Source organism: Nesoenas mayeri, assembly GCF_963082525.1.
Source record: "Nesoenas mayeri genome assembly, chromosome: 1".
NCBI lineage: Eukaryota > Metazoa > Chordata > Aves > Columbiformes > Columbidae > Nesoenas > Nesoenas mayeri.
In genome coordinates, this window is record NC_137541.1 from 112,896,768 (window position 1) to 112,912,910 (window position 16,143).

Genomic DNA, 16,143 nt, shown 5'->3' on the forward strand with positions numbered 1-16,143 from the left:
GATTTATGCAAGGTATAAAAAGTGCTACATTCACATCTGAAAATTACACTATAATATTGTTCTCTCAGGAGCCATAAACAGATCCGAGTCCAGTTTGTGCTATGAAAAAAGAAATATGAACCTCACTGGGACTTTTAATCACAATATGTTGGCTCTGAATTGAAGATCCATTTTGTATCACATCCCCCTGGAGTAACAAAAACCTGCTTGTTTACAGAAGTTAATTTAAAACTTTTAGCAGAAAAAAGGATAGTGAAGGTGTTGCCCATCTTCTAATCAAACTCGATCTTGTTCCAGACAAAAGCCAACATGCGTTGTTGTGCTGCATTTTCAAACCAATTGTTCTAAACCATAGTTACTATGAAATACCTTTTCTGTGTTCCAAGATTGCTAGGAAATACTCTTACAGAACTGGGAATAATTTTATTCTGTACAGTTTTCTGTGGACATAGAGAAAAGTGTAAATTAAATTCTCATGTGGTCTTACTTTTCCATCAATGGCTTCAGACTCAGATCTACACTGGTAAGTTCACTTAATTACAAGAAAAAAGCAGTGAAGCTACCAGAAACTTAATTCTTCAGCATTTTTCATCTGATTTTATTTAAACAGAATACCATCCAAAAAAATCTGACAAAATATCATTCACAATGTCACTCCATCTAACAAAGAGAGGCTGTTGAGATTTTTCTAAGTAAAAAAAAAAAAAAAAAAAAAAAAAAAAAAATTGAGATGACATAAACCTCAGTAAAGAATCTCTAATCTCTCTGTATGATATTTGGAATTTTGGGTAAGGCTTGAATAAAAAAGTTACGGAGCTAGATTGTGTTTAAATTAAGACTTTTGCTGACTGTAAACAAGATGATCAGCTAGAAGGCATTGCTATGGATTTCTATATGATCCACCAACATTTTTTTGACAATTGGACAATTTTTATATAATTGATAGAGTATGGCAGATGATTTCTGATTCACACTAGGATTGCATATGTTGGAGTAAAAACCATAGTGGATTGGAAATATGGAGTGAACGGGGACAGTTTTCCCCTAAGACAGATATTGGCCATTGTTCTGATGGATTTTAATGGTAATCTAACAGGAATAATTTTATTTTAAATCATGCTTATGCCCGAACAGGTGCTTCAGAAATAATTCTATGCAGAAAGGGAATGTTCTCAATCTGTTTTGTGACCACATACTCATACATATACCATATTTTATGCTGAAATATGTATGTTAGTTACTGTTTGCTAAACTCTAATTCGTACTTGTCCTGATCTGCCACTGTTCAAAACCAAATCTGCTAGATATATACATTCAGATATATGTATGGAAATCACCGGTCCGTGCTCTCATATTGGACAACTGAGATCTAAAGTTCGCACTGTTGTATTCACAGTTGTGCAAGACTGAATTTGTTTGAAACCACAGGACATCAGTTGCCCTGTCTTTATTTGTTGCCAGAAACTTAAATCCTGTATTATACAAATCAATGGCAAGCAAAGGACTTTACTTTAAATTTCGAATATTTTGATTTTTCTGTTTTGCTACTTCTTAGAGTCTCTTTGTATTTTTTTGTACAGAGAACACTTAAAAATATTTTTTCTCAACCTTATTATCTGAGAAAACTTGCAGAAGTCAGAGGATAAAAGAACAGCAAAATCTTAGAGAACTTAAAAACTGTAGATACTTAAAACCAAAAATGTCAAGTATATAGTACTGTACAAATAAAATCCAGCAATCCATCCAATAATGGCACAATTATAGATTCAAGAGGGATCAAGTAAACTGTAGTGAAGTAGGAATAGTCAAAAGTTATAATAGTCAAAATTTGAAGTTTCATACTTAAACATATATTTTAACGCTTTAAAGTTGGGGGGAGGCAGGTTAAGGTTAGAAATTTTTGTTAGCAATCATGCAGCAGAATTTTGGAAATTATTACTTAATCTACTGTTATACTATTTCATCACTTGCTTAATGTGCCTAATTATTATGAAGCTATTATGATATGACAGTCTAGTAACATTCAAAATCATTACCTTCCCCTGTTTATACAGTTTCTAAATTTGTACTGTCTTCATGAGATCAAGCATAGCTAACATGATTAATTTCTACCATCATGATAAACCATCTCTGAGGTCAAGGGCCTTCAACAAAAGATCTTAAATCAACATTATATAATAGCTGCTGATATTAACATAAAAAAATAATTATGATTAACACTAAAATAATGTTAGCCTCTAAAATGAAATAAAACAGCTGAATTAGGATTCTAAAATTCTAAACAAATTTGAATACCTATCTCTCTTTCAGAAACTAGTGCCACAAAATGGTAAAACAGTCTCTATATTAGCTATTGTGAACAGTTCTGTCAGGTCTACGATGCATATAAAATAGGGTACAGTAGGTTATTGGATCATGCTCATTTTGATTTTAAAATGCAACTTAGAAAAACTTCCAAACTAAAGTAGAAACTACAATTTCTAGACTTGCTACATTTTAATTGATGCTTTATTTTCTGCATCAAATATTACTCATAAAGACACTTCAAAGACACAGTAATAAATTTTAACTTATTCTGGACTTTTAGAAAGAGAATATAAGCTGAACTTCTGAAATTCTCTCTATAATATTATTTAGTGTTTGTATGTTGTTATTCTGTTTTTGGAGGGGTGTGAACCATTTCAGAACAGATGTAAGAAATATGGGATAGTATATGCATACATGTATTTTACAAACATTTTCATCATAAATGAACTTTAGATAAATGGGCAACATAATTCAAAACTTTTTTTTTAATGAGATCATATTGAGCATAACTTCACTTGCTGTCTTTCCACTAATTATAAAATTTAACCTCAGCTTATGTATTAACAGTAACTTCATTAAGCTTATATTTTTCTTTTCTCCTGCTGCCATGTCCTCAATAAAATCAGTCCCAATGCCAGAAAGCACATGATTTTTTCAGAGATACCAATATGAAAGCAAAGTAGACTACGATGCTTTTAAAAATTTGCAAATAAGCCAAACAGCCATGAGATAACTGCATTTCATTAAAGTTTTTATTCCAAAATGCGTTACTCTTTCGCCCAGTCACTAATGGTATTACTGCAAATGATCTGATCATATAGGCAGGACAAAACATATCACAAGTCATAATGTCTGTCAAAATAAAATATGTACGCATTTTTCTAATTAGAGAGATTGGATTAAGAACAAAAGATTTGTTCGAAGTTGGTGTTCTGAAAATGCACTGAGGTGGTTACCCAAAGGGGTATAAAGTCTGTGGTGAGAGCTGACTAGAAACTAGTCAACTGAAGAGAAACAAATATAAACTTGGTAAAAGCATTCAATGTTGTCACTAGATTAGTTCCCTGATTTCCTATTCAAACAGAACTATGACTTCCACCAAGCAGTATCTATTGTTGTCAGTGCTGCCCTCTTTCCTTTCCAGGTTTTTAAATTCATCTCAATTATTCTTTAGATTTATCAAATGAAAATGTGACATGACAAGGAGGCTATTTGCTCCTAAAAATAACTTATCTGAGGAAATGAGGGTACAGCAATGTTCCTATCTGCTCTTTTTCACCGAAGCATGCCTACAATTTAATCAGCACAGACTGACATTCCAGTACCAAAATAATGTTAGTATTTATTAAGTAATCCTAACTTTGCTAATTCTAAATTCTTAATGTTCTTTGTTTCTCAATACTTACTTTGACAGAATTTGGGGGGAGGGGTGTTTTTGAGTATTTTTAACTAAATATTTAATATACATTGACTGGTCTCCAAGGATTTCAAGTATACAAACTATTCTTATTTTAAATTGAAACTGGGGTGGAGGGAGGCAGGCAGAGGCAGAGAAGTAAATCAGTCTTGAATGCAGAATAAAGCTCTTAGAGAATCTGAAGATTAGGGGATAGATGACTAATGTGGAGGACTCATCACTGGTAGAGAAATATAGATCAGTTAGTAACCAAAGAGAAAATGAAGTGTTGAACAAATTGAAAGTATAGTTTACCTCTAGGAATAAAGAATATAAACCTTGCTCACCTCCTTGAGGGCTCTTATAATGGAAAAGAACAATTCTGAAAAAGATCTAAAAGCAAGAGGATAGTGAAGGGAAGAAAGTGGTAAAGAATCAGTTATGCCTGGAGTTTTCATAGTGACACAGACAAAGCAGTTAACAAAATCCTTTGAAGGCATATAAATAAACTGGGAGGCCATGTTTTCTCTGTGTTTTCCTCAAATATAGCTGTCACCAAAATTCTATACCTATAGTACAAAAAAGATGTTGTAAAAGATGGACAAATTTGGGAACACCAATTCATCTCCAAAATCATCAGGTTTAGTCATAAACTAAACAGTATTGAAAAATGTGTTCTATTGTTTTAGAATTTAATTAAACAATGACTACAAATGTGTGGAAAAAAAGGAAAACTTTAACTCTAGCTTTTCTTGTGTCTTTTAAAAATAAACTGGAATTCTGTCAACGAAAAACTGCGTAACCTAGACATAGTGACAGCAGCATTTTAAATATAAATGAAATATAAATATCCATTCAAAAAACATTATCAGTTGAATAATAAGATATTTATTTATTAATATTAAAGATTCAAAATATTCCATGGAACTGCCTCTTTTGTAGCTTTCAGGGATTCTGAATAAACAAAAAAGAAATGTATTCCTTTTTATATGATTCACTTTTATACTAAAATGATTACCAGGATGATACATTTATCCCTCTAATTTTTTTAAAACTTACAGCAGACCACCAAACTCCCTTTTTTATTAGTCTTGTACACAATAAAAGAAATTGCAGGAGAAATTTTGACAGATCTACCGAGTTCTGAGATAAAAAACCTCAATAACATAACAAGCTCTTGGCTATACATTAAACACTACACCTATTTGATATTTGCTTATTAAGAATTTAGGATTTTCAAATTGTCAAAGTTTCCTCACTCCAAAAGCATGATTTCTTCTAAAATAAATATCAAGTCTACAGAATAATCCATTGGATTGCTTGTCTACTATATTTTTAAAACACAATGTGCACTGCTTATGAAATTACATTTCTTTCATTTTAAAACAAACAAATTAACTCAAAGATTATAAATTTATAATCCTAATTTCATTAATTTAATATTTTGAAAAAGTATTTGTGTTATTCAAATTTACAAAATCACTCCTGTTCCCTTCTTGCAGAGCACTAAGACACAAAAGCACTCTCACATGCTTCCCTTGCTTACGGCGGGGTTGAAGCAGGGTTTTGAGAATCATCAGTCTTGTGTAACAGGAGCCATTGCTGAAGGCATTACAGTTACAAAAGAGGTAATGAAATAGGGTAGTGATAGTAAATTTAGAAAGCACCAGAGCAGGCTTTATTTGAGGCAGTGAAGGGTTGCAGCAATATCACAAGGTACCTTCCTAGGTGCATGAGTTGCTCTGTGTCTAAATCCTGTAACACTCAGTAGTAAAGTAAAGGTTAATAAAAGACTCAAAAGAAAAGGTGTTGTCAGTCATCACAGGTGAGATTGGTGTGTCTTCCAAAAATCATGACAATACATAAATAATATATTCTATGGGTCCAGTATGTTAGAGTACCCACTTTAATTGAAGCATATAGTTTTGACAATATTCTAAAATAATTGAGACAAATCACGAAATCACTGCAACTAATCACAATGAGTATTTTGTATCTACTCCTAAACTCTTTGTTCTGTATTAGTCACAAATGCAATGTTTGCAACTAGTAGGATTCCTGCTTTGTGTTATTAGAGAGGTTCCTGAGACCTGATCTACTCTACTCTACTCTACTCTACTCTACTCTACTCTTATACAAGAGCTCACAAATATTCATTCAGAACAGATTTTAATGTGTACTAAGAGTTCTGGTAGTTTACTTAAAGACAAAAAGCTCTTGAATGGTTTAGCTGAATTTAGAAAAAATCTTGCTCTCTAGAAAGTTAGGTCTAATAAATCAGATTACTTTATTTATGTATTTTTAATAACAAAATACCCTTAGTTGTGTTCTTTCTTAAGGGTGTAAATTTACTAAAATACTAGTACTGGAAACATCACATAAACACTTATTATCAAACCCTCCCATTAAAACTAATGATTTACATACAACGTAAAGAACAGATACTTTCAATTTCTGCTATTACAAACAACTGTTAAAGAAAAAATGTCTTGTGCAAACTATGTCAGGTAGGTGTCACGTTTATTGGAAAAGTACAGAAAGAAAATTTTTGTGATCAGTATTTTTAGTTTATCTTACAGTCTCCAGAAATAAACTGTGATCTAATGGCTCCACAAAGGCAGGACAAATGGAACAATATTTGGTTTTCATTCAAGACATCTGTAAGGACTGAACCATGGGATATAGGATAAGCTTCATAATGAGACATAACTAGACAGATGATACAGCCAAAAAGCAGTGGCTGGCATTAACATCCTCTTTGAGTCTAGCCACTAAGAGGGAATAGAGAACCACCTTGTGTTGGTATGGAAGGCAATAGAACATAGTCATCTGCTGCCAACAAATCATGAAAGCTAAAAAAAATAAAACAGATCACCTAACTTATATTAAAGAATCTGCATCGATTTCCAGCTTTCAGTAAAATAAAACTTGTACGGACTGTCTTACATAACACAGGTGAATAATAGTTCCCATTTCCACCACTTTAAAGGGAAATTAACATTCAGAGTGCCCTCTGTTCATCTTAGGACTCTGCAGTTCTGAAACATTCTCATTACATTACCAAATTGTTTTCTAAATATTTTAATTTCACTTCCAATGCCACCTCAATAGCAGATCCAGGCCCAGTTTCAGTGTATCTCCTCTACAGATGTTCTCTTTTGCTACATTTCCACAAAAATGACAAATAACATCTGCCTTTGACTGTCTACTTTTGAGGGCATATGGCGAGATACCTCATAATACTGAGAAACTGGCAGATATTTGCCATCCTAATATAGCCACTGTATATTGGAAGAGCTGCTCAAAATATGTTATCTTCCATTTCTTCTTTCCCATCTCCTAGCATTTTTTGACAACAGTGTCCTGAATAGATTAATGTACTGTAAGAGTTTGTTGCCTTCATTAAAAAATGAAGAAAACAAGACAAAAGTCAGTAAACTATTCTGAAACCAGCAAAATTCTGATATCTAACCCTCTCTAATTTAATATAGTCAGAGGATGAGTATGACACATTCTATTATATTCTTGTTCAAATGAGGCATATACTGGAATTTGCCACACTCCACAATTCATTATATATCCTTAAATGCTTCCATAAATCCTGAAACTTTTAAACAATCTGAGTATGTGTGGCAAAAGAACATATATATTTCTCCTTTTAACCTGAATCAAGGCAGAATTACTGTTTGAATTTTGAAGATATTCGGCAAATGCAAAAAACTTACATCTAGAAAACAAAAGATTTTTTTCTATAGGTGGTCTCATTTCCATTGTGAGGAGTCAAACAGATTAAAAAAAAAAAAAAGAAGAGTAGTTTTTATAATTTTTTTTATCCATTGCAAGCTTAGATTTTGAGTGAGAAGCTATGGCCTATCTGTATTGTATTCATTTTTTAGAAGAATAACTATGTAATCTAATATTTGCTGCCTGTAGCAGTATAATAGAAAAAAAGACTAACATCAAACAGTGTCTACTATGAATATCTAGTGTTTCCCTGAAATGCTGCCCAAAGCTTTACTGAAATAATATAACTTTTTTCATTTTTAGTTTTAGAAAGAAAATTAATTGCATACACCACTGCGAGCCAGCATGATGCATGAAACAAAAATGAGAATAAATTTCTTCAGGGACCGGTAAAGAGGACGAAAGAAAGAAGTAGCCTCCATCTGAAATATTTTCTGACAAGTAATTATTGAAAATGACGTATTTGATTACTCTTTAACAAATCAAGTCAGATAGATTTAAATAATTTAGTTTTTGGGAAATAATTCAGTTTTCGGTCTGATTTTTTTAAGTTTATATGATGACATCTCTGATGATCCACCCTAATCTTCCCCCATAATTTTAAATATTCTGACTCATTTTAAACAAATCTGACAGAACAGAATTATAAAAAATAATGGCATTTTATCATTTTTTTAAAAAAAGGCAACAGGTAAATGGTCACTAACAGGGGAAGAGATGTAGCGTGTAGACCTTAGTAAATGTCTGACAGTTTACACCAAGAAGAAACACCTTATAAAGACCCCACAGTGGAAAATATTTCAACTGGAACTTACAGAAAACCCTAGGAATTTTAGCTTCAGTACTTCTGGTGTTCACAGAACACACTGGAAATACAATTAATTTAAATATTTTTTATTCTCTTCCTCTCTATGCAGTGAATCATTCAGGGAATTTTATCTTTGTACTGTGGCAAATTGTCTAGTCCAATTATGAAATTATATTTATTTCAGCATGCATGCATTAATTTGTAATACATTCTGGCTAACATCAGTGCTGGTTCACCACTAGTAGCAAACCCTGAATATTCAAAACTTGAAGGAATATTCATTCAGAGGAGGAAAGAGAACACCTGAAGTAAATTAATTCTTAAATATTTTCAGGTTTAGTGTTTTTTGTTTTTTGTTTTTTGTTTTTTGTTTTTTTAAGGAAAAAAAACAACCAAACAAATAAACCAAAACAAAGCACATAATACAACAAAACAGAAAGGTCAGATTGCCTTCACCTTAGAAGTGACTGTTTTTCTACTTTGTCTGCAAAGTTCAAGATTACAAGCTCAAATACAAATGCCTACTCTGGACCTTTTTTGGTGAGATGGATCTCACCTGCAGATATTAAGTAGGAAAGAACTATGTTGGAAGTTTGCTGTAGGGGAGAAGTAAATATTTCATTTAAACAACTGAAGCATGTTACTACTATTTCCACACCTGCTACATACTGTCTCTCTGTATAACATAACACTTTGGAGAAATAAATGAACTGACAAGTTTGTCTGAAATGAACAATAAACAGTAAAATAATCTAACTAAAAACTCCATTCTTCAATATCCAGTCATCACAGGTCAAATTCATACCTAACTCTCTTGACTCCTCTCCTTATATTAACAAACCAAAAGACATCTCCACAAAGGTGCCTATAAAGGTTGTCAGTAGAAAGCAACTCACTGTAAAACAGCTAAGTACAAAAGACAAAAGACAGTTCATCACAACCTGACAAAAATTGCCTTTCCAAAATCAGGATAAGTAAATTTAGCTAACGTTTTTTTAGACACCTTAAGGGCAGATGCTGATTCTTTGCTATCTGCTCTGCATAAACATGAAGGTTTTCATAATGCAAGTTTTTATAATGCAGGTTTGTTTGTTTGTTTTTGGTGTTTGTTGTTTTTGTTTGTTTGTGGGATTTTGTGGCTTTTTAAAACATTTCACTTTTTAAAGCAATATAACATCAACCTGCTGTCTTGTCCAGTGTGTTCACTATACTTACTATATGGCTTTACTTTATGGCTTTAGTCTAAAATAAGATGGTAATGAAAAGCCTGCATGTGATGGATAGTTTGCAAAATCTGTTGGATGTTCCCTGCTCTTTTATGTAAGCATTTTTAATGGCTAATTATTCACATCAGAAGACCTAGAAAGACTCCCAGGCTTCAACACCCACAGATTTAATCATATGCTATAGTGATCTCTGATGCAATACGAGATGCACTTTTGAAAGACTCAGGGAAGCAAACCAGATAAACGTTTTGTTAAGCAGAAGAACCAATAGCATCCTCCTTCAAAGCAGTTATTCACTTAGTCACTCATTTCCCAAAACTTACAATATGTGGTTATTTTAACTACTTTATTTATGCCATCACAAAAACATTTTAAAAAAATGCTGACTATGAAGTGTATTATCTGTAGGTGTCCCTGATTACAAATATCCAGAGAAGCTCTGAAAGGAAGACAGACTCATTAGTATGAAAAAATTGCATCCTCCATTTCCTTTATTTTTATACACATACCATGTGTATAAAATGTGTACCATGTGCTTGTACTCTATAACCACTTAAACTGGTGAGGAGGAATCCCGCAAACAGATATGCAATTAGTCAGGTACCAGGAAGTTTGAATGATCCAGTCCAAGAACATTGTTTTCCTCAAGACCGAGAAAAAAAACCATGCTTATTCATTCTTTTAATGTATAAAAATTATGTCACTATGCATCGGTGTGTGCTAATAGTAATTTCCAAAAGTTTCATAATGAAATGTTTGAAAAATGCATCCTAATTAATTACTTACAAGATTTAATTCTGTTATCTGAATAAACAATGCTGGGATTTACAATAAAACCTAAATATAAGCTATGAATTGTCATCTAATATTGCGAAAGTATGCAGAACCCCACAAACAACTTTAAGTGTATTATTTCTCACAGCCTTCAGGCATCTTAATGTCCTGCTACTAGTAGCAACAAATTAATTAAAAATTTTTAATAGGGTAGAGTAAATTAGGAGTGAAGAATAATACAGCACTGTGTCAGGAGAGAAGAATTAAATAACTGATATAATTATGAAATACTACTTATAGCTTAACATGACAAGAAAATGTTTTTACTACAAACTCAGGATAAACTATTTTGATATTTCATCAGTTCCATTAGTTGCAACAATGGTGACAAATAGTAAAATAGTAAAATAAAGTTTTTAGGCATTTTATATGTGCAGAAATGTATTACTTCTAAAGATTACATTATTATTTATTATTTTGCTTGGTATAAGAAAGAAGTAACTATTTTACTAAAAATTGTGAAGTCCTCGCCTTATTAACTGAAAATTAAAGTCTTTCCTTTGCCATAGCACTTCAGTCAAGAAAGGGTCATGAATTTGGAGATCATGCTAAACCAAAAAAAGAACTGTTTCACTCAGTTAGGGCCCAGGTGTCTGGTATAGAGCTCACATATATTATTTGAAGCAATTTTACTGAGACCTTAGAAACTACAGACAAAAAACCTGAAATCCATGGGATATTGCTGGGTGTAGGTTTTTAGGGGTAGTAGCATGCTGCACTGAGGTGTTTGATAAGAGAATGATTTGCAGTAAAAAGTAAACTAGCAAGCTTCTCTGAATAAATGATCCAGTTAATATGTAAATAAGAAAATGATGGGAGTCTTGTAGGCTTGCTATCGTGTTTAGAACATTTAGTCAAAGTACTAAGGATGTGTAAAGTCCAAGGGGAAAAAAAAAAAAAAAATGTCAAATCTGTTTTCAACATAATAGCAAGGGGATTGTGAGCTTTTGATATAAGTAAAATATTAGCCAATAATACATTCCTGCCAGATCAATATCTTTTCAGATACGCTCTTGCAATATGGAGGACATTGTAGTATGTACCATGATCAATCTAAGCAAAGATTCCCCTAACACAGTGCTAAACTGGTTTCTCATTGATTCCGCATTCTAGATTTTCTATCTCTTGTAGAATCATCAAGCAATCATAGAGATCTCTTTGGCCACAAATAATATTTTGTTACATTTCTACCATTTCTCTGAAAATATATCATAACACTAAAAAACACTAGTCAAAACTGAACCAGGTGGAACCAAATCGATCCAAATGGAACTAAATTGAAACATTTGAATCCAAATGGAATCCAAACCACAATAAGAAGAATCAGAGATTATTTGAACAACATTTAACACTCAGTAAAGCACGAAATAAATCTGAAAAGCAAAAGCAAAAATTACTATATAAAAAAGTATTTTTACAAGTTTTATATAAGGGGGAAACTGAGTAAATTATCCACCTGCTTACCACTGGGTTTTTGTGGTGTGAGAATATGTGGCCTCAAGCGCTGAAACACTTTTTTCTCCTATATCGTCTGATTCCATTTGTGCTGTATTCCAGAAAGAACTGTTTAAATTTAGTGCTTATTAAGTCATCAACATCCATATAATCCAATTTAGATATAAAAGAGAGAAAGTATTAGCATGACCATGACTTTCAGCACTGAAGCCTCTATTCTCTGTATCTTTTTACTTTAAACATCTACAAGACAAAAATGTGAGTTCTTGACGCTATAGTGCAGTAGAAGGAAGATCTGGAGAAGGCATGAGTCATTCACAAGCCTGTTGCAGGCTTGTGTAAGTACTCTAAAATGTAAATTCTAGAAAATTCAATGTGTGAACAATTTAAGAGAGATCTGTAACTTACAAGCAATTTTTATATCCATAGTATCCTCAGAAGACTGAGTATAATTAATAAGGCCACCACCCAATAATTTCAAAATCTTACTGATTATTTAAGGTCCTCTGTGACCTTAAAAGATGAACATAATATCCTTGATATTTATGCCCATAAATGAAAGTAGATACTTGAGAAATGAATAATTATGTAGTAGCAATATTTTTGAAACAATTAAATTCTATAAAGTCCAGGCCTTGCCTGTTTACTGGGGAAGTACACATCACTGACTAGTCACAATACATGAACATCAAGAACAGAAAAAATTCAGACCCAGAACTCCATTACTTAACTTTTTTAAACAAAAACGCACCACCTAAAATAATAAAGTTAAACTTGTAATTCAAAAGTGGCCACTAAATATGAACTGCCGAACAGTTCTTAATACCAGTGTAAAGAACAAATGTTCTGGATCTTCTATATTCTTAAAATAGGAATACTAATTTTAAATTCTCAGGTAATGATTCAGGAATGTAACTTGACAGTCTAGTTCTGAAAATGTCGAAGAATTGCTCTTTTTGTAGTTGTCTTTTTAGCACTTATCTATGGCACATGAATACACTCCCCCCCTCACAACACTCATTCTTGTTTGCTTCTTTGATGCATATTAACTTGGCATTAATTTGTAGTACAATTTGTACCTTTTTTTTTTTCATATGAGGTGGAATGTAGATTTTGGCTGTAAGGCCAAAAAATATAAATATTTATAAAATAATTTAGATAGATGATTGCAAATGATATCTAACATTCACCCATGGTAAGGATCCAACTATAAAACACAGCACCTGAGTTATCTTGATGATGGTATGGATGGCATTTCAGTTTGGATAGTGGTATGCTATTTTGAGAATTCATGTTCCAGAAAGAGGAACAGGCACAGAAAATAAGAGTCAAGTTGTCTAGCTATTATATGAAAGTAGTTTATAAAATGGGGGCTTTAGTTTACCAAATGAGATCCAACAGGGAAAATGACCGCAGCCTATAAGAACAGAAGAGGATAAACACTGGGGAGTAGTTAAAACTGAACTACATCTCAGTCTTGCCACAAAAATAAATAAACTAAGTGCAAATGCAGGAAGCTGAAGAAGTTAAAGTTGTGAAGCATTAAGGAGTGAAGAGACAGAAAAACCTTTCATTCTGAATAATGAGAGCAAAAAAATTCTCTAACTACTTTCAAGACGGAGTTCAGGATGTTTCAAAGGGATTATATGATGTACTATCTGTAAAACATCCTTTTAAATTCTGTGTCTCCAAACTGTAAGAGAAGTCAATCATGATTTTAAAAAAAACCTGAAATTGATATTTCTTTTCAACAGCACAAGTTCTGCTTTCAAAAAGTCTTAGTGAAAAATTCACAATAAGAATATTCAAGTATTCATTATCTGAAACGAAACAATTCTATTATTAGGTTTCATTTACATGATATATAATGTATAAATGTTGTTTAATATCATGCCATTGTGCAGCAAAAAGGGACATACTTTCCCTCCCCAAATACAGCTAAAAGAATGTAATTACCCCTTAAACTATAATTAACATAATCACCCAGTCATACTGTTGATTGTTTCATTTTACATTAACATTTGACTCTATGTATTTAATGGATGTTAATGAACACATTAATCTTTACTTTTCCGAAGTAGTCCTACCTAGAAATAGTATTACACATCTGAATGTTTTGTATAGTTTTTTCTAAGACAGTTCCTTGTTGAATACAAGATTATTCACTTGCTTGTGAAAGCATTTTCAAACAAATCCTGTTAATTCTGATTATGGTTCACTAAGCAGCATGATCTCATTAATTAAACAAGTTGCTAATAAAGTAAATCAAAATGCTCAGCTGTTTTTACTGTTTACCTAATGAAAATTCTAATGATCTCTTCTGTCAGCCTCACTGAAACCTAATACTTTTCAAACAAGACTCAGCAAAATAAAGAACCCATAAAGAGAATGGGAACAATGCAATTTCAGACTAAACATTCTTTCACAAAAACCGTTAACTAACATTAGGTCTACATTCTTGAGGTTAGGTGGAATATTTTCACACTAAGTAAATTTTCATTAGGAAGGGAGTTTTGTCTCTTATAGTGAACTAACGAAATGTTTGAGAAACAAATGCAGGGGAGGGAGGAAAGGGAAAGGGACAGGGAAAGGGAAACAGAAAGGGAAAGGGAAAGGGAAAGGGAAAGGGAAAGGGAAAAGGAAAGGGAAAGAAAATAACTAGATGGGCTGCAAAAAGAAAATCTCAGTAGAAATCCATTCTGCAGACATATGTTCAAAATATTCTCAGATATTGCATAAGAACGTAACAAATGAATAACAGATGAGAGGGAGGCTAGGTCAAAGGGGAATGTAAAACAGAAGAAGTCTTGTTCTACACCGAAATCTAAGATTCTGCAAGGCATTATCTCAGAGTCTTTCAGTGTGATGTTCAATTCAGTATGAACCTCTTTGTTAGTGATGACAAGGAAATAATGTTTCTAATCTGTTGGGACTGTGAAATGTGCTACACCCCTAGCGCATATATAATATCTACAATACATCTTACCTTGGTCTGGGCATTCTCAAAAATCAACCTCTTCTCAGAGAGAAAATATTGTTTTAGAAAGAGGTTAGTAAAAAGGATACAAATGCTTTTTCCACAGATGTGGTTTGGTTTTGTTTTTCCTAAGTGCTCTTTTGAAGCTGCTCAAGGATACCAGAATAGTTTCAAGAAGGGTGATGGAGCAGACACAAAGAAGAAAGGGTAAGGGTTTGTGACACTGTGTTACTATTTGTCACATAGATACTTGTGTCTTGCTTTAGTATTTTGTGTTTTTTTCAAATAAATGATTAAAACTGTGGACAGAGAAAGGAAGACAAAATCCCAGGGGAAATATGCATGAGCTCTGCCACCTTTTACGTGCATAATAAAGAGCATCTTTAATTCCTTCATGACATTCTATTTTGTCAGCCAGATCTTAGACTTTTTCAGAGTCCAAGGCATTGATAGCTATTTGCAGAAAAATATTTACCTGCTATTTTAACTACCTCAGCTTAATATAAGATATTACTTAACAGTTGTATCTTTGTTTTTGTACTTGCACAGCATGATTTGGTTTCCTTTTCAGGTCACAGTTTTCCAGTCAAGAAATAGCAGCCTAAATCTTAAAAAAGTGACTTTAAACATTAAAATTCAAAAAACATTATTTATTTTTTTAACTACAGGCCAAAAAGTAGATTAGCGTTGCATTCGAAACAAAACTGGACCTTAGTATTATACAGACCTAACTTCTTTCAACCTGAAATCCAGTAATTCAATCCAGCAATTCAAATGTACAAATGCCAATTAGTTTAACAGATTTTTTTTCTTATGCACAGGTAATAATTTATAATAAGAATCCAAAGTTTAGTCAAGCCATGTTATTCAGCTGAACCTATCAACTTGCAAAACATCAGTTTAGAATTCATTCTTCATACCCATTGCCATTTCAATCATACAAGAGGGAAATGAAATAAACTACCAAGAAACTAGAGTTATTATTTTCCTTATGGTGCTCAAAGAGCTTGCAAGATGAAAAAGCATACAAATTGGAACTGGACATATAAGAACTAAGTGGCTATTCTGTCACGCTGCATTTCACAAAAAGCATCCTCAGGGTTCTTTGATTAAAACATGAAATAGGCAAAATAAGAGGTACTTGCAAGGCATAGCTTGTAGATATCTCTACTACAGCTCAATGTTTAATCATATTACTTCCGCAAGATTTTGAAATTAAGTCTGGTACTTCTGCTGGTCATAAGTATCAAATGGAAATTAATAAGCCCTTTATAAAAAGGCCAAACAGGTACGTAAACATGGAAGTACCACAGTATACCATGTTATCCTATATTTTACTGCTTTAAAAAATGTATTTTAAAACAAACTGGTGAAAATTCTTAGTTAACAAGAACAA

The 16,143-nt window shown here is 32.6% G+C and overlaps 1 protein-coding gene across 5 annotated transcripts in view; it reads right to left on the minus strand.

Moving 5' to 3' along the window:
* DMD (dystrophin) overlaps positions 1–16,143 on the minus strand; it is a gene marked incomplete at both ends in the record, with an annotated part of 1,256,016 nt that overhangs the window by 574,168 nt on the left and 665,705 nt on the right. The gene's annotated exons all lie outside the window — the stretch shown is intronic.